Below are 18,647 nucleotides of genomic sequence, written 5' to 3'. Positions count from 1 at the left end.
AGCCAGTCCAGGGGATGTACCTGGTACGCAGGAAGTAGAGGTCTGGAGGGAAGGCCCTACGAGGAAAGGCTAAGGGACCTTAACCTCTTCAAGAGAAGGCTGAGAGGGGACCTTGTGGCAGTGTACAAATTCATAAAGGGAAAGCAACATGAAGTAGGCGATGATCTACTTTAGGACATGATGATCATTCACTAGGGCACCCCCTGGAATGACAAGGAATGATGGCCATAAGCTCCTAGAGAGAAGGTTTAGGCTGGACATTAGGAAAAAGTTCTTCATGGTCAGGGTTGCCAGAATCTGGAATGGGCTCCCAAGGGAGGTGGCACTTGCCCCATCCTTGGGGGTCTTCAAGAAGAGACTGGACAGGCACTTGGCTGGGATCACATGACCCCAGGATTGGTTACTCTTTTCTTGCCTGCCAGGGTCAGGGGGTCAGACTAGATGGCCCACTGAGGTCCCTTCTGACTCTATGAATCTGTAAGTAAACTGGCTTAAATAGGAGAGCTCAAGGACAAGAGTACCAGAGGGTTTTACATTTGACTTAGGTTAGGTCACTGTTTTGTGTTTGAGTTTTACTAGGGGATTGAGTTATGGGAGGAGAAGGCCAAACTCCCATCTTCCACCCTTCATGAGACATGTTGTTTCTGGCTGTCCACTGACAGACCCTGGGCAGCAGAGGCTTGAAGTTGTAGCAAAGTAGGTTTACATTGGATATCAGGAAAAACTTCTTCACTATGGGGAGTCCTGTGGGCTGAATGACATGGTTCTGTGGGCCAGATCTGGCTGTGGGCTTGGGGCTGAGCACCCCTGCTCTAGATCATCCCTGACTAATGTTATTCCAACTGCTCTCCAGTGTGGGAGAGTCCACAACTCCCTAGGAAGTCTATTTTATAATCCTAAAGTCTGAGTATTATATATACTAGTCAATCCTCATACTAACATGTGTTCCATCATGTCCTACAGCAGTAAATGATGGAGATTATTGGAATGATAAATTTGGCTTTAGGTGCCTAAATTCTGTTTAAATTCCTTTCTGGGCATAGACTTCTGTGCTTTACTCTCCCTAGCTCTAAAGTTAGGATAATAATATTGCTCATGGGAAGGTTGTAATGATAAATTCCAATGTTTTGAGGGCTTGTTTACTATGATGAAAAGTAATATAGAAATATTCCAATATAATAAAAGCCTTACCACTTTGGTCTGTGTATCGGTCTGTCCACAATGCTATGGGCCAACTGCACATGTGCAGCCTGGAGCCTTATGGACAGAGAGACACACAGGCGGAGGCGGAGGGAGTTGGGGCCAGGGTGTGCTATGCAGTACAGGGCGTGTCGGGCGAGCAGCCCCGGGTTATGGCATAGGGCGTGTGACCATGTGGAGGCTGTGGTACATGGTGTGCTGGCTGCGGCCGTGGGGTGTGCAGGACGCGTAGGGGTGTGTGGCATGGGGTGCATTGTGGGGGAGGTGTGTGGTGTGGAGGTGTATGGCCAGAGGGCGCTGTGCAGGGACTGGGCACAGGGGATTCGGGCAGTGCCTGCCAGCTGCAACACAAATCCTCAGGGCTGCCCCTCAGTCCGCTTCCACGCAGCACCCTGTGGCCAATTATCACACTCCCTGCAACTGTGTACCACTCCCCTGCATGACCATGTGCCAAGCCCCGCTGCATGCCCAGTGCCACACCCTGGGGCTGCTGCCCATGCCACACACCACAGCCATACTCCACTTCCCTGCTCAGCCGTGGGCCATGCCTCCCTTGTGCGGAACAGCAGGGAGTGGGGGTGGAGCAGGGCTGGACCCAGAGTGGTAGGGGGAGCGGGGCATGACCCAGAGAAGCCATGGGAGGGGAGGGGAGCAGCGCAGGACCCAGAGTGGCAGGGCGGGGGGGGGAGATATTTAGTACCCAGAGCAGCAGTGGTGGGGAAGGGGGAAGCTAGGTGGGGCTTGGAGCGGCGGCAGGAGGGCGTAGGGCCAGACACAGTTTTCTGTCCCCAGGCCCCCATCCCTGCTATCATTCATGATGGGTATTTTGGTTGTATATGATAAAATTTATATTTTACAATCAAGTTTTGTGTATGCATTAGATAAGCCTTGAGTTCATGTGCATTAAATGAGAAAGTTACAAAAAAAATTTTAAAAAATACCCTTTCAGTGAATGAGACCAGGGTTGTATGAAAATAATAGAATGTGGCATCAGCATAAGGAGAAAAATTAAGTTTGCATAGGCATTCTGATTTCTGGTATTTCTTAATTATTCAGTAATGGGATTTACAACCTTACAGTTCTTTTAAGTCTTTTTAAAAAAATGTAGTACAGTATAAAGCTAGATAATACATACTGTTTCTAATTAGTAAGTAATGTTCTTTGAACCCCATCATGCTCAAATGTATTCTTTATATTGTTTTGTGCGTGTATAAAGGGACATGGTAAACTTCTTGTAAATTCAGTAACATCAGAAATATCAGAATTTGCATTCTGGGTCTCTCCTCTTTCCTTTCCTGTTTCCCAAGAAGTGGATAGGAGTAATTTTGCTGCAGTCACTTTCTTTCTCACTCTGCAGCTAAACATTATCTGCCTAAGGTATTGTTCCATGCTCAACCACTTCAGCAAAGCCTTTTCTTTTTGGCTTCATGCTTTTCTGGTTGGCTGCTTTTTGCCATAGGCAAAAAAAGATGTGGAAAGGGTCTGCCACCATTTTAATATGTTCCTTTCCTAACTTCTTTTCATGCACAAGAACTGTGCACCCCAAAATTGACCCTAAGGCTCGGCCGATGAAAAAAGTGCCATTGTTAATATGACGGGCTGAACTATCAGTTTACAAGGGAAATCAGGAATAGAGTAGACCCACAGTGTGTTCTGAATAATGGCAATGCCCATGAAACTCAATTGACTCCACCTTCCCCAAGCGTGCTAGTAGTATATAGGGAATCAGTGATTTTAATGACTGCCACAAAATGGCTTGTAAACCGGGGCAGAACAAGCCTTTGCTGTTGCCAGAGAACTTTTCCCCTCATATATATTTTTTTCTGGAGGGTGCTGGACAGCTGCTGGTGTGCCTCTGTGAGTCTGAATAAAACCTTTACCAAGTTCCCAAATGGCAACAGCATTATAGACACAGCTCACTTGTCTCATTTCTCTGAGGTCTTTGTGAAGCATCCTCCATTTTTATTGGTTTCTCCGTCAGAAGCAGGCTGGCGGGGTGCTCTGGAAAGCAGTGCCGGGCCGCGTCATTTCTGAGAGCCTGGCATTTTGATGTAGGGACAAAAGATCGCTGTCCTGCTCACTGCCACAGCCCCGCTGATCAGCCAGAGTGGGGCTTCTGCCTGGGCAGCGGCTCTGTCAGCGCCTGCGCAGAGGGGGCCTTGCACATGGAACGGCATCCGCCGCGCTGCTCTCTGCGCATATTGATCGTGCACCGACCGCTCTTGCATATTGATGAGGGAGGCTGAGGGGGCTGATTGCGGGCTCCGCAGAGCGCGCCTGGCAGGCGGCTGGGCAGTCCTAGCGCCGTCCCGCCGTGGCTGCTCGCTGATTCCAGCGCTCGGGGCAGCGGCTGGGATGGCCCGCTAAGCTCGAGGCTGCGTGTTTTCAGAGGCGCTTTGCTGGCCCCACGCCACCCGCAGGTGCGTGTTTCTCTCTGTCCTTGCAGGGGGTCGGGGTTCTGTGCGGACGCTGGGTGCCGGCCTCGGGGGTCCCCTGTTATTATTCTTATTCCCAGGAGCAGCCGGGCGCCGCCAGGCGGCGGGGGCAAAGCGGGCTTCCAAAACCCTTCAAACTGGTCATTCATTTTTTCGGGTGATGAAAAGATTCCCCTCCCCCTCCGCCTCCGCCTCCCCGCTCTGCGCAGAGCCATTGTGTGTGTGTGCGTGCGTAGCTGTCGGCGCCATGCAGGCTTGGGGGCTGTGCTAGCGTGGGGACCGGGGAGGGCGGAGGTGCTGGGGGGAGCTGCTGGGCCCATTGTCTCGGTGCGATTTGGAGAGGCAGGCAGGTGAGGGATCGCGCGCGAGGGGAAAGGCTTGCGGGGCCTGTGACTTTCATGTAGGCGCGCAGCATAGCGAGGCGGGGCGCCTGCCGCGCTGCTGAATGGGGATTTGGGCGGGTTGCCGAGGCCGAGGGGTGCCTGTCAGGTGACTGCCCGGCGCTGCCGCAGAGTGCGCAGGGAATGGGGCTGCAGGAGGCATTGTGGTGAGGGACGGGCTTCACAGGAGGAGGAAGTTGCCGGGCTGGAGAGTCCTGCTCGGGTGCTTTGTATTTCCACCTCAACTTTGTCATCTTTTTCCTGGATTCCCCGTCCAAAACATCTATTAATAAATGTCTGCCTGTGGAAGGCTGCGGTTTTCCGGGAGACAGGTTACGCTCTTGGGAGGAGCATGGATGTAGGGTGCAGAGACCCAAGTGTAGCACAGGAGCGGGCAGTTATTTTGGGCAGAGGGCCCCTTGCTGAGTTTTGGCAAGCCATTGAGGGCTGCGTGACAGGCAGTCCAGGGCAGATAAATATTATTTTTCTAAATTTTTTAGGGGTCCTGCGGGCCAGATAGAATGGTCTGGCGGGCTGCATCCGGCCCCCAGGCCACATTTTACCCATCCCTGGTGTAGCAGATGCTGGGTACTACCCAGGCTGGGTCTGTAGAATGTGTTTGGAAGGGGATGCTTAACAGGTCTGGGAGAGGGGAGGTATGGTGTATGCACGCTTACGGAAGGGAGTGTGCTTGCAGGGTGGTTCTTGTGCATATGGGAGAGGAGCTGTGTGTGTGCAAACATAAGGGAGGGGAAACTGTTTTTGCATGTGTTTATGAAGAGAAGAAGAGCACTCATAAACGGATCTCTTCTGTCTGCCTTCTGTTTCCCAGTTTCATGGGCTTTAAAGCCAGAAGGGATCGTTAGACCATCTAGTATGGTCCTGTGCACTCCCTCTCTCTTTATTATGAGCCACTACATTTCACCAAGCTATCCCTGTGTTCAGAGACTTCAGGGAAGCTGAGATGCCTTCAAACAATAAAATGTTGCCTGCCACAGGAAGGGATCAAGATAAATGGAGGTATCACCAATAAATAAGGACTCTGCAAGGGCAGGGAACTGATTAAATAGGAAGTGTCAAGATGGGCTCACTGATCCACACTTCATACTGGAGAGAAAGTGAAAAACCCTCCAAGTTCCTGTCAGTCTGACCTGAAAGAGAATTCCAAAGCTGGGAATTACTGTGACTGCATATGTGAGCAAGGCAGACCATTCAGGTGCATAAACAGAGGGTTAGTTATACCACCCTGGTTTGGTCTCAGGTCTTGATCTGTGAACAAACTGTAATGCTTGAGGAGTGACACTTGATCCCTGACTTGCAGGCTGAATCTGGCCCCCAGAGCCATGTCAACTGCCCCATGGGGCTCCCCATGGGTTTGGAAATCTGATGACAGGGAAGCAGTGGCATCATTAATTGTCACAATTTCCAGAACCATAGGAGTTGATACCGATACAACTCCACTGCTGCCAAATTTGAATGGTCATGGAAAGGCCCATGTGCCAGATAACATGACCTCACATGCTGGATTGCACTGGTGCACAGAGTTAGGCCACACCTAGATCTAGTGCAGGGGTGGGAAAAATGCGGCCCATGGGCCAGATGCAGTCCACCAAGCCATTCTATCTGGCTCGTGGGGCCCCTAAAACATTTAGAAAATTAATATTAATTTGCCCTGGGCTGCCTGTCATGTGGCCCTTGATGCCTTGCCAAAACTCAGTAAGTGGCCCGCCCCGATCTGGTCTGTGGAGCTTGGCTGGCATGCAGGATTGGTCTGTGGCCATATCTGATGTGCAGGGCTGGGTTGGCATACTTGATCACACCCATGGACCAACTCTGCACTGATGCTACAGTGGATCTAGCCTGTGGATCTAGCCTGTGGACCAACCCCCATCTGCAGGATCTGCCCCATATACCAGCCCTGTGCCATTCTTTTAGCCCACAGGGCTGGAAGTTTGAGCACCACTGAAGGTTCTGGGGCCTGGTCTTAGCACGCAGGGCCAGGTGGAGGTGGCATAGGGCCCTGGAGCCTCGTCCTAGCATGTAGGTCTTGGCAGAGGCAGTGCAGGGCTAGATTCCAGTGCACAGAGATGGTACAAGCCTGATCTGTGTGCACAAAACTGGGTGGAGGTGCTTTGAGACCCCAGAACCTGATCCCAGCATGCAGGGCCTGGTGGAGACAAGACAGGGCCTGTTTCCAGTGTACGGAACCTGGCAAAGGTGGCAAAGAGCCTGATTCCTGCACACAAAGCCTGGTGGAAGCACTGCAGGATCCCAGAGCTTGATCCTGGCTTCCAGAGCCTAATGGAGGTGATGCAGCTTCCTAGGGCCCTGACCCTAGCATGCAGGACTGGATGGAGGCAGTGTGGGGTCCGGGGCCCCCATCCCAGGACACAGGGCCACATGAATATCATGTGTCTCTGGAGGCTGGGGAGGCATGGTGAGCTCCTGCAGGCAGCTAAGGTGCTGTCAGCAGTGGAGAGGTAGGGGGCAAGTGCTGACCTGCAGTTGGCAGCCACCCACAGATGCCCCCGGCAGCGCTGGCAGCGCCTTTTCGCAGGGGGTGCAGCCATGTGCACTCCCTACCTGTTGCCAGTGCAGGGCCTGGTGGGGGCAGCATGGTTCGAATCCAAGTGTGCAGGCTTGATTCTGGGATTAGGGGTCAAGTCCAGCCCACGGATCAGTCCCATACCCCTTATTTGGGCCACAAGGTTGAGCACCACTACTTCAGAGGATGGTGGGAAAAAACAAATGAAAACAACAGCAAACAATACAATGTGGTTGAAGAAACAGAAACATTCCTGATTTCAGCGGACGACAGGCTGAAGCCTTGCATGATGAGATTTCCTTAAAACCATTAACTTAAAGCAGAGTTGTAGGGGTGCACTGATAGAGATTTTTGAGGTCGATACCGATAGCTGATATTTAAGGAGGCATATCAGCTGATACTGATCTAATTTTCAATACAGCTGCCTCTAGCTGGTAAGTCTGATGTGGTGGAAGGGGGGTGGGGAGGGAAGGGGCATGGCGGGGGGAAGATCAATACCCACCGTGATGCCAGGTGCTGCCCAGGCAAGGCGGGGTGGGGAGGCCCGAAGCCATGGCTCATGGGGGGTGGGGGGAGGCAGCTCTTGCCACTGCTTGCATCCCGGGAGGGCATGGGGGTGTGTGTGCCCCCTGGATCTGCATGGGGCAAGGTAGGCTGCAGCTGGGGTTGCATGGGGCTCTTCCTGGTGGGGACTGGGCTCAGAGCGGGCGCCAGTAGCACTGGGAGGATGCTGCATCCACCCAAAATTTTGCTGCCGCTCCATTCCCAGAGCAGCTACCGCCAGCTGCCTGGTGCAGCCCTGGCTGAGCGTCCCGCCTCCACCCACATGCCGGGAAGAAATGGGGCTGTGCTGGGTGGCTGGCGGTGGCAGTGTTGGGAGCGGAGCAGTGACAAAATTTCGGGTGCATGCAGCATCCTCCCAATGCCACCAGTGCCCGCTCTATGCCCAGCTCCCACTGAGGAGAGCCCCATACAGCCCTGACTGCAGCCCACCCCACCCCATGCTGATCCAGGGGACACACGCCTCCCCATGCACTTCCAGGGTGCAAGCAGTGGTGGGAGCCCCCCTACCCCTTGAGTTGTGACTCTGGCCCCCTCCCCCACCCTGCCTCACCTGTGCAGCACCTGCCCCTGTTTCCTCCCTCACCTCTGGGGACATTGATCTGCCCCCACTCCATGCTCCTTCCCTCCTCCCTCCCCTTCCACCACACTAGACTTACCAGCTGGAAACTGCTCTCCATGCTGCCTGCCTTGCTCCTTGCTGCCTGAATGCTGCACTGTGGCTGCATGCAGCCTGGGCATTTATAAGCCAAATTATCAGCCCCATCAGGCTGATATCTAATACAGCCAGTTTTCTTTATATCGGTACTGATCCGATATCAGACCAATGTATCACTGCACCTCTACAGAGCTTCATTATATTATGAGCATCCTGAGGAAAGTATAGGAAATACAGAAGAGAATACTGAGGGGGGATTTGATAGCATCCTTTAACTACCTGAACCATGGTTCTGAAGAAGGTGGAGCTAGACTGTTTTCAGTGGTGGCAGATGACAGAACGAGGAGCAATGGTCTGAAGTTGCAGCAAGGGGAGTTTAGATTGGATATTAGGAAAAACTTTCTCACTAGGAGAGTGGTAAAGCAGTAAAATGAGTTACCTAGAGAGGTAGTGGAATCTATCATCCTTGGAGGTTTTTAAGGCCCAACAAAGTCCTGACTAGTTGGGAATGGTCCTGCTTTGAGCAGGGGGTTGGACTAGATGACCTCCTGTGGTCCCTTCCAACCCTAATTTTTTATGATTCTATGAAATAATCTGAAGGTAGGATGACCGCCCCCCACCTCCCCATGCATTATGTGGACATCGCTGCCATTTGAGAATGATCTGACTGGGGATCACCATAGTAGATATAGTAGAGAGAGAAGTATTTGGCAGAGGTTCTTGTCTGGAAACTGGAGATTGTCTGGAGATTGGAGAGAGAAGACAGCAAGCATTTGTTACTCTTTATCCCATCCTTTCAGTCTGCTACAAGGTGAGGGTGGGGTTTTTTTTATACCATTCCCTTTTCCCCCTGGGTCTCTGCATAGAATTCAAGAGCAAACAGAAATAGACTGATTTTCCAGGATCTGATGCTTTGAAAGAGGGCTGTTCAGAGCTTGGTCCTATGACTCAATCCTAGAGTTGAAAATGACTCAGCAAGTCCTCTGCCAAGATAGAAATGGTTAAATGGAGAGATTTCTAGGAGGCTGAAGCCAATAGAAATACTTAAATTTGAAAGAACTCTTCCCAAGCAAAATAGTGTGAGTTAGGGAAGAATGATGTCAAGTAGAAAAAGAGGAGAGAGATATTATGGGGCAAATTCTCTTTAGCAAAACGGGGTGTGAGGGTCATGCCAGAACGGCACAGGGAGACTACAGTGCATATATGTTAGCTGCTGTTCTGAGGTCTGCTTCTTTCTGTTTCCATCTACTTTTGTGTTTCTCATATTATATATTTGGCAAAAAGAAACCTGAGATTTCTCTGAAATGAACCAGTGGTGGCCCCAGCCAGGCCTCAGCCAAGCTTGGCCGGGGAGAAGTAGTCACAGCTCCTGACCAGTCTGGGTTAGGGCTGAAGGTACCAGAGCTGGAGCAGAAGGTGAGAAGGGAGGAGGCAAATGGATGGAGGGGAGCAGTGGATCACGGGGTGGGTCTCATGGAAGAGCAGAGGGTAGGAGGGCAGGCACAAGGCTTGTGGTCAAAGTGGAGGCAGGGTGCTCTCCTCATGGCCATTCCTCCCAGCTGTATTCCCCCTTTCCTACCAAATCAGCCAGTCTAGCCTGGAGCAGGGGGCAGCTTACCTCTGTCTTCAGCCTGGGCACAGCCCAGGGCCAAAGCTAGAGCTGAATTGCCGCCTGCCTTGGGTTAGTACTTGATTTCAAGATAACTCCCCGCATGCTGATGGCAGTGGGGGGGGGGAGAGACCTTGAAATCAGTTATTGAAACAATTCTTTATTCATATACTTCTTACAGTTCAGAATTGCTCAGTATTAAAGAGTAGTAATTTATTTAGGATCTATAAAGGATCCTCTTAGCCTTACTCCAACCCAGGAATATCCACATGGCAGTGGGGGCTAGGGTGTTGAGGCATCCTCTACATACCTTACTCTGGAGGTTGCAATATTGTGGTGTTTTATAGGAGCTACTCCACCACAATTAGCCCCACCACATTGCCACCAGGCCCTCCAGTTGGATACAGTTCACAGGCATACTCAGGACCCTTGTGGGTATTTCTTAGTTGGAGTAAGGCTAAGGGACATCACCCTGATAGAAATATGCCCTTGCTGAAGCAATAGGCAGTCAGCAGCAGCTCTAATCTGTTGCTCTTTGGCAGAAGCTTAAGAACTCACATGTACAATGCTCCTGTAACAATATTTGGTGAAAAATGCAGACTGCCTTGAAGAACACTCTGAAAAGCTTCTACCACTAGTTGAGAACAAAAGGACAGAGCTAGCCAAGAAATCTTCCAACACCAAAACCCTGGAAAATTTGAGAAAGGCTTTCAGATAAATGGGAAAGGCAGCTAGGAGGTATGTCCAAGATTTTGCATGAAACCCTGTGATGATGATAATCAGAAAGCAGCTGACACAGGTGATAGCCATGAAATGTATGAAGGCATCAAACAAGCATTGGTATTGGTCCAGTCAAGAAGAAAACAGGTCTGCTGAAAGACTTAAACAGTAATATCACTGATAAACTGAAACAATTTGATCATTGGAGTGAACACTATGAAATACTATACTCTGCTGCAGCTGAAATAAAACACAAAGAACTTGAAGGATTACCACAGTTTAAAGTTATGAAGGATTTGGACGATGAGCCTACATTAGAAGACTAAGAGAGAGCCATTACATTGATTCCTGGGAACAATGACTGCTTCTACAAATGTGCCAATGACAAATTACTGTGAAAGCTCCATGAAGTTATACTGCTCTGTTGGAAAGAGGAAGCAGTACCACAAGATTTCAAAGATACTCTGTTTCTACAATTATATAAAAATAAACGGGGTAGAAGTAACTGCGACAACCATAGAGGTATCTCCCTGTGGAACATTATCAGAAAAGGTATCACTCACATGATGCTCTCTAGGCTGCAGTCTCTAGGTGAATGAATTTTTTGTGAAAGTTGATGCAGTTTTTGCTCAGCACACTCCACCGTTGATATGATATTTTTGGTCAAGCAACTGCAAGAGAAGTGTAGAGAAAAATGAATACTGCTGTACATATAGTCTTTATGAATCTGATGGAAGCCTTCAATATGGTCAACCGATAGGGCCTTCTTCCTGTTCTGAAGAAACTGGGTTGTTCCTCCAAACTGTTGAACATCATTCACTAACTACATCAAGGTATGAAGGCAACTGTAGTGTATGAAAGTAAAGAATCCAGTGCCTTTGACATCAATAATGGGGTGAAATAGGGGTGTGCCTTAGCCCTTGTGCTCTTTAACATCCACTTTTCATTCCTGCTTCTTTATGCTTTCAAGGACAGCAATGATGGCATTTATCTTCAAATCAGAATAGATGTTGGCTTGTCCAACATTGCAGGGTTTACAGAGAAAACCAAGGTGAAAGAACTGGTTCCAAGAGATTTCCTGTTTGTGGATGACAAGGTCTTGGTTGCCCACTGTAAATTTTCCCTGCAAAATATCTTGGGAAGGTTTTCTGAGTCATGCAAGAGCTTCAGGTTGACAAGTAGTCTTCAAGAAGACTGTTCATGTACCAAGGGGTGAAGAAACCAGTGGCTGACAACTCTGCAAGGTGAAACTCTTGGCATTTTGGACAAATTTTGCTACTTGGATTCTATGATCAGCAGGAATCTTAACCTTCAGACTGAACTGACCAACAGAATTGGAAATCAGCTAAGAATTTCAGGCTATTACAGAAATATGCATGGAATAACAACAAACTATCAAAAAAAGTGAAGATATGAATCTACAAGACTTGCATGCTGTCATCCCTGCTTTATGGTTCAGAAACATGGGCTATATATGGAGACTGAATAGCTTCCACCTGAGATGCTTGCACAACATCTTGAAAATAAGCTGTGAAGATAAAATGCCAGAGGGCATTTTTACACATGGTCCAGGGGTGGGGTGCTTTAATTAGAGCAGCTTTGAAAGAAACTCTAATTAAAGTGCCTGCAGTGTCTTGGGTATCAGCATCTCCACACTCTGAAACGGTGGTGGGGTGCTTTAACTAAAGCTTGCTCAATGAGCTTTATTTAAAGTGCTCTCGCTGCCGTTTTGTAGTGTGGGGATGCTGCTACACAAGGTGCAGAGACTGCTGGAGCATGCTAATAAGCATGCTCCAGCAGACTCAATTAATCAAGTCTGCTCTGCTGTGCTGTAATTATAACATGCTGAAGCAGCCTCCCTGCACATCTATAGGCGCCCAGAGGTGGTGGCATGCACAGGACTGACACATTTAGAAACCACTATCAGGAGCTTGTGATGGCTGTACCATATCAGAAAAAAATGGTGGAGACTGTATCTCCCAGAGTACCATGAGATTTGAAACAGCTCTAGAAAGTGTGGTTGCCCTCTACAGTGGTACCATGACGTGTGCAAAAGTGATGCAGAGTCATTCAGCCTCCATGTAGAAAGCTCGGACCTCACTCTCAATCTAGAAAGTGTTTGTTAACACAGTGCCCTACTTGCAGATTTCGCCATTCGCGGGGATCATGGGAACGTATCCCCCGTGAATGGCGAGGGTCGCCTGTAGTTCTCGCTGGCTTTGTAGCAGGTTTAGTGATCCATTCTAAAAACAATCCCAGGGTTATCTGATTTAAATTACTAGCTTGAGACTATAAAAAAATTCTCATGCTATCTGCCTGAATAAACAGATTGAAAAAACCCAGAACTCTATGTATCTCAGGCCTCCAAACCTAGCTACAGACTACTCTCGCCTTTTCACCTGCATCATATGTATACCCGCTAAAACACCCTCTGCAGGTTCAGGAGGTTGAGGAACTTTTTAGGTGCCTTCTAAAGTCTTCTATATCCTTTGCTATCCTGGCTTTCTGACTTCTCAGATCCTGGAGGCAGGTCACCCCAGGATGAGGGGAAACATTTGAGGAATCCTCTAAAGGGGTTTCTAAATCATTCACCACTCCGGCTCTCTGACTGCATAGGTCTGGGAGATGGGTAAGCATTAGAGGGGCCCTCTTAAGGGTCTCCTAAAACACCATCACTAGGGGACCTCTTATTTTTTCTCAACAGGCATTTAGCCTTCCCCAGGCTCCTCTTTAAGCAGGCCCTTACTTTTCAGCCTGCAAGCCACTTGCTGGTTAGCTCCTCATCCTTACTCCCAGGTTTATTGCTGCCGCCCTCCCCCCGCTCTTATGAGGCACACCATGACTGCTGTCTGGATCATACAGACTGCGTCCTTTTAGTAAAATGAACCCTTTTGCTCCAACAATAATCAAGATCTTTCAAAGCATTCTGCACAGTCTTTCTGCAATGTATACTTCTGCCAGCACCAATCAACACCCCCCACTTTTTGTTTTCACAATAATTGTGATCTCTCAAGGCAAGGTGGGTACCCCCCCAAAAAAACCCGTCCTCTTTCAGTTTTCACAGTAATCTTTCAAAAATGGATTAAGAACCTCCTCTTTCTTCTTAGGTTTTTCTAAAATGTGTGAGCAATCAGTCCTGGGATTCTTATTCATGGGCCCCAGATAACCTGCTTTGGGTTGTGAATCCTTGTATTTTTACATGTGGTTTTCTCACAGGTAACTGGCACATTTTCCTCTGAACCCTAGTGTCTTTTTTTTCTTTTACCATGTCCTTCTGTTCTGTCCTTTTGGCTTTCTGATCATTGGGTGTTCTGATCCTCAGGCTGAGCATTTTTGTGTTTTTTTAATAGTTATTTTTAGAGGTCTGTGACTTGATTTCCACCCTTCTGGTATTTTTAGGAACTGAATTTCTGAAGCAGAGCTTCCTTCTTTGGGGGTATTGCTCATGATCACTTAGGAAATATAAAATTTACATCTCTGAATTAAGAATTCACTTTCCACAGATGTAGTGTGTTAGACTTAGCTATATAAATTTAAAATTTGCTTAACTCCACCGTCTATCTCTACATTCAAAGGGGACCAAATCACTCCCCACACAAGAAATGAAAAGCTTTAACCCTTCTATATACTCAGAGGGCCAATCCCCACTTCCCACCTTATCAGATGGTTATATGTTTGTTCTGTTTTTCTATTTTAGAAGAAGGGATTCTGGTTGAAAACAAAGAGTTACAGGCAGTTGTTATAACTTAGTGTTATATTAACACAGCCACATATAACCTCTCTGTTTTAAAATATTTTTTTTACCTTGCTGTGGTAAAATTTCATGTGGCTTTCCCACTAGATAAGTTCTTTGTAACAAAAAATAACACACTAAGTAAAATAGTGGGCATATGTATCTAAAATAAAAATATATCCCAAAATATTTTAAAACAAAGTCACTACAGGCGGTCCTCGGACTTATGACACAATTGGTTCCTGAAAACGGCGTCTTAAGTTGAAACATTATCACTCAGAATTGATTTTCCCATAGGAAACAGTGTTATAAATGGGGGATTGCAAGGCCTGATACCCTGTTTTCACCAAACAATAACCCAGAATTTTGTACTCAATCAATTATAGATTAATAATATAGCTATATTAATGGATTTATATTGTATATAGCAACCATATTGATTTGGAAGGACTTCTTTGAGGTGACTTTGCTGGACTTTTTGAAGGGCTCTTGGCTGGATTCTTCTCAGGAGTCTTGGCTGCAGGTTTTTCTGGAGACTTGTTTGCTTTCGTAAAGAAAGTGTTCAAGGAAGTCTGGACAGATGTTCCCCAGGGAGATGGGTGACACAGTGACTTTTTCACTGGCATGGCGTCACATCTTATCAAGCATTGTAAAGTCGAAACTGATGTCAGAAAGTTGAAACAGGGTGTCAATTTAGAAATGTTGTAAGTGAGAAACAATGTAACTTGAATACATTGAGGACTGCCTGTATATTACTTTTGGCATGATTTGTTCATACTGAAGTCTTTCCTTCTCCAGCTGCTTGCAAATGTATTTTCTTATGATATACTCCAGTAACTCCCTAGGTATAGAGATGAGGATAACCAGTATCTAGTTCCTGAGGTCCTCCTTTTTGCATTTTTAAGTAGAGGCAATGTGTTGGCCCTTTTTTCAGTCCTCCAGTACCTTGCCCATCTCCCATGACTTTGTAAATATTATTGCCAAGGTCTCCAAAGTCTCTGCCAGTTCCTTTGGGATGAAGTTCATCAAGTCCTGCTTACTTGATTTCATTGAGACTCATCACAATTCTCTGACATTTTCTTTTATTATCTCATCTCTCATCTTCTCCAAATAATTGGTATTAGTTTGGTTGAAGCCTCATTTCTTTTTTTTTTTTTTTGGTGAAGACTGAGGCAAAGTATCTGTTGAGCAGCTCTGTCTTTGCATCTTCTATTAAGAGTTTGCACTGTCTATTTAATAGTGGCCCTACAGCTTCTTTGGTTTCCCTTTCTTTTCTGGCTAAAGTATTTATGCAACCCCTTCTTATTGTTCTTAACTTCCCTTGCCAGGTTAAGCTTTTTTTTTTTCTTCTTTACCTTTGTCTGCCTGGTTTTGTCTCTGCAAGTTCTTACAATTTCCTGGAAAAACCTAAATCAGTTGAGTCTGATACTGCATCCGTTCAGGTTTATCTTAAACCAGTTTTGGCCATTTTGAAAGTGATTTATGTACACTGAACTTCTGTTGTGTTACAGATTTGAACCGGTTTTTGATCACTTGTACTGGTTTATGTGCAATTTCTGTCCCTAGTGTAGAAGTTTCCAGCCCTCCTGGATACCTCTGTCCTTCAGTCTGTTCTTTCATGGCACCATGCCTACCATCTCCTTGAGTCAATTGCAGTCCACCTTGTTGAAATCCATTGACTTAGGTCTGTCAACCATATGCTTTCCAATCTCTGAATCATAAAATGTACCGCATCATGATCACTTCCAAGTTTCCCATCACCTTCACATCATCCACCAAGATAGATGATCCCCTAGTTACATCTTTATCTTTCTTGCACAGAAAGTTGTCCTCCATACTTTTAGAAACTTGGTCAATATTTTATTTTGGCCACATGATTCTTTCAGCAGATAGTATTTGCTCTGTTGCTGGATGGTTTTGTTCACTATCCCCATTGAATCTAACTTAAAGTCCTCTCTACTAGTTCAGCTAGATGACACCCAAAGATGCTTTTTCCCATTATGGTCAGATGTATCCTGTCTCTTGATACCATTCTTTTTCCCCAAAATATTTGCCTAGAGTCAAAAAATACCAAGTCTTCATGTCCTCACCACTGTCTCAGCCATACGTTTGCTTTCATGATATGATGGTCCCTGCCTGAGCCCTTATCTTCCACTGGCAAGACTGAAAAGAACACCACCTGTGCTCCATGCTGAGGCATGGATGAGCGTTGGCAATCTTTCTGTGACATCCTGAATATAGGCTCCAGGCAGACAGCATACCGTGTAGGACCTCAAATTTGCAAGACAGATTGGTGTTGCTGTCTCCTGCAGTAGGGAGTCACTGGTCCCTGGTATCTCCATATTCTCCACCTGCAAAGTTGTTGTACCTAGTTTTATTTATTATCCTTGATATTCTTTAGGTTTTTTCTGCTGGTGCTTCAGTCACCCTTAATGTATTCTTTGCTTTTTCTTTGCCTTAAAAAACATCTGTGCTGACGAACTGCCTCACAGACTCACCTGTTTGCTGGCCCTGTGAGAAATACCATTGGTCATGGATGGTTCCAGATGGAGTGTGATGGCATGGTTGCATTCCTCTTTTGCTGTGTGCTGTACGTGCAGTGAGTTATCTGAGCTCACTGGCATGTCAGCACAGCTCCCTGCTGGAAGCTCTGCGTGTGTTGTGATCTCTCTGAGAAAGCTGACTGGTTGGCATGGAGTCTGCCCAGAGCATGTGCTTTTGCTGGGATCCCAAGCCCAGGGGTGAGTGCCACTGCTATTTGCCCTTCCTCTCCTTCTGCCTTACCTCCACTGAATTTAACAGCAGGGAAAAGAGGGGATGAGCAGCAGTGGCAGCACTCAGCCCCTGCTTTTGTGCAGCTATGGAGCCTCCTGCTGCTCATCTCCCTTTTCCTGTGATTCCTCCTTTTCCTGTGTTGAATTCAGAAAGGGTAGGAGAGGGTGGGAGAGGGAAACAGCAAACAGCAGCAGTGCACACCTCCTGGGCTCTGGAGCTGTGTGGAAGGGGTTCTTGGCAGACCCTGCGTTGACCAGTTGGTGAACTCAAAGAGCTCATGACACATAGCATAAGCAGTACTGACATGCTGGTGAACTCAGAGAACTCACTGACATCCAGGATCATGATGGGAGCGTATGCCCACACCCTTATCTGCTGTTTGACACCTGTGCACTGAGCCCTCTCTACTGATAACATGTGCTACACAGCTGAAGGGGGTGTGACCACGTGATTCTAATGCTGCCTATGCCATGGGTAATATCTCTCCAGTCCAGTAGCTCTCTTTACAGTGTGAACTCTCATTGTCTTCCTGTACTCAGTTCTTTACCTAACTTAAAATTCTTGTACTAATCTCCAATTATTTACATTTAAGTGAAATTTTACCCATGTAATATTCTATTAAATGCTTTACTAAAGTATAAGTAGACTAGATTTCCTGCTGTTTATTTATCTAGAAAATACCTTATTGAAGAAAGACATCGGCTTTGTAGGGCAATTATTCTTCCAAATTTCGTTATTTTGTCAGAGACATGAGGCATTTATAGATGTGCTCTGGGAGGTGTGTGTCTGTGTGTGTGTGTGGGTGGGGGGGGGAGTGCTTTAATTAGCACAGCTTCAAGAGCCACACTAATTAAAAGCACCTGGAGTATCATGTGCATCAGTGTCCCTGCACTGAAAAATGGCAGCAGGGTGCTTTGAACTAAAGCTTACTGAACAAGCTTTAGTTTAAAGCGTCCCTCTGCCATTTTTCAGTGTGGGGACGCTGATACATATGGTGCTGGAGTCTACTGAAGTGCAGTATTTACTGTTACCACCTGGTTTCGGAGACTGAAAGCTGAGCCCAGGATGCAGCAGGTAGAACAGCACAGGGTGGATGCACGGGGGCTACACTTGGAAATGATTTGGAAGCAGGTTTAAAACGAACAAAAGGAGGTTGCTTTGTTTACCACAGCACGTAATTAACTTGTGGAACTCAGTGCCACAATACATTGAAGAAGCCAGTAATTTAATGAAGTGCAAAAGAGGATTAGACAAATCCATGCAGGATAGGTCTATCAGTGGATAATAAACATTGTAGGTATAGGTTGAAACTTTAAATGAGAACTTTCTAGGCCTCTAAATGATGAAAGTTGTAAGGAAAGGTATGTAATGGGGTGATTGGGTCATAGGTGGTCAGTCAGAGTGGAACACACTAGGATAGAGGATTATGGGAATGTCATTCTAGGTCAAAATGAGTGTCGGTCTAAGTCTGGGATATCAGGGTAAGAGGTTAATCCAGACTGGGAGGTCCAAGACAGGAACAGGAATAAGCAAGAAAAGCAGGAGAGTCTGATCTAGAAGGTTCAGAGTCCAGTTTAAAAGTTCCAAGCAGGCCTGAGGCACAATGCAGTCTGTTGCCCAGGCAGCTCGCTATTATCTGGTTTGAGCATGTAAAGCCAGAGTAGGCAGGGCCTCATTGCTTGATTGCCTCTAGCTGGATCCTGGGACCAGATCAGGTCCAGCTGGGCCTTAGCTCACGAACCAGTGTGGCATATGTTCTTACGGATACAGTGCTGGGGCAGAGCCCTTTGCCCGAACAGGTGTCCTTCTTCATTTGAAAGTTGTATTCTTAATACTTTACTGTATTTACTCATATACAACACACATTTTTTCTGAAAATTAGTTTCTGGAATTTGGGGTGCATGTCTTAAATGAGAAAATGCAGGGAGCAGATGGCACTACCTTTGGGGAGCTGTGTTGCCAATGAAGCTGGGTGGGAAGCTAATGGGACCTTCTGAGTTAGGTGAGGGTCTACTCAGTTAAAAAGGAGTA

General features: G+C 47.1%; 1 protein-coding gene across 14 annotated transcripts in view; it reads left to right on the top strand.

Annotated features, from left to right (window-relative positions):
* Positions 1-3,323: 3,323 nt before the first annotated feature.
* The window catches only part of FEZ1 (fasciculation and elongation protein zeta 1), a 194,317-nt gene continuing 178,993 nt past the window's right edge, over positions 3,324-18,647 (top strand). For 8 of the 14 annotated variants that reach the window (XR_016439093.1, XR_016439096.1, XR_016439094.1 and 5 more), the window contains exon 1: positions 3,332-3,620. The gene's annotated coding sequence lies outside the window, so the exon portion shown is untranslated. Of the gene's footprint in view, positions 3,621-3,847; positions 3,986-18,647 lie in introns of those variants that run through there. The other 6 variants (XM_090026799.1, XM_090026793.1, XM_090026800.1 and 3 more) reach the window with 5 other exon arrangements.

The sequence above is a fragment of the Crocodylus siamensis genome, chromosome 14, assembly GCF_052110815.1.
Source record: "Crocodylus siamensis isolate JL-2025a chromosome 14, ASM5211081v1, whole genome shotgun sequence".
Classification (NCBI taxonomy): Eukaryota; Metazoa; Chordata; order Crocodylia; family Crocodylidae; genus Crocodylus; species Crocodylus siamensis.
Note: the sequence above shows the minus strand (reverse complement) of the source record. Positions and strands in the feature narration are given on the sequence as shown.